Raw genomic sequence first — 762 nt, 5'->3', positions numbered from 1 at the left:
CTCCAAAAGGATGAAATGCAAAGACATCCTCAGTGGAATTTGAACTCAGAGTGTAAAGACAGACGAAGTGCTACTCATTCAACCAGCTTGTCACCTTAGAAATTAATATTATCAGTTTCAAATTTGGGCACAAAGCCAGCAAGTTGATTACATCGACCCCAGTGCTCAACTGGTCCTTACATCATCAACCCCGAAATGAAAAGTTAGAGGCAGCCCCAGCAGCATTTAAACTCAGAAGAAATGCCACAGAGCATTTTTCCCAACATGCTAACTGTTCTGCCTGCTTGCCACCTTAGAAAATATGGAACGCTTCAGGAATCTGCAAGTATTCCTTTTGCAGGGGCCATGCTAACCTCTGTATCATTTCAATTTTTAACATCACATATACAGGCAAAGCTACAACTTAATTTAAATTTGAGTGATGTTCTCTTTTATCTGTTTCAGTCATTTGACTGCTGGAGCACTGCCTTTAGTCATGTAAATCGACCCCAGGACTTATTCTTTGTAAGCCTAGCACTTATTCTATCAGTCACTTTTGCCAAACCACAAAGTTACAGGGACGTAAACACACCAGCATCGGTTGTCAAGCGATGCTGGACACAGAGACACACACTCGTGTGTGTATATATATATATATATATATATACACACACATATGACGGGCTTCTTTCAGTTTCCATCTACCAAATCCACTCACAAAGCTTTAGTCAGCCCGAGATGCCATGCAGTGGGACTGAACCCAGAACCATGTGGTTGCTAAGC

The 762-nt window shown here is 41.6% G+C and overlaps 1 pseudogene; it reads right to left on the bottom strand.

The window, feature by feature from the left end:
- Positions 1-295: 295 nt before the first annotated feature.
- On the bottom strand, positions 296-389 carry LOC115219558 (annotated as a pseudogene).
- Between the last annotated feature and the right edge of the window lie 373 nt (positions 390-762).

This window comes from Octopus sinensis, linkage group LG14 (genome assembly GCF_006345805.1).
Source record: "Octopus sinensis linkage group LG14, ASM634580v1, whole genome shotgun sequence".
Lineage (NCBI taxonomy): Eukaryota > Metazoa > Mollusca > Cephalopoda > Octopoda > Octopodidae > Octopus > Octopus sinensis.
The sequence above is the reverse complement of the archived record's forward strand: the minus strand, read 5'-3'. Positions and strand labels throughout refer to the sequence as shown.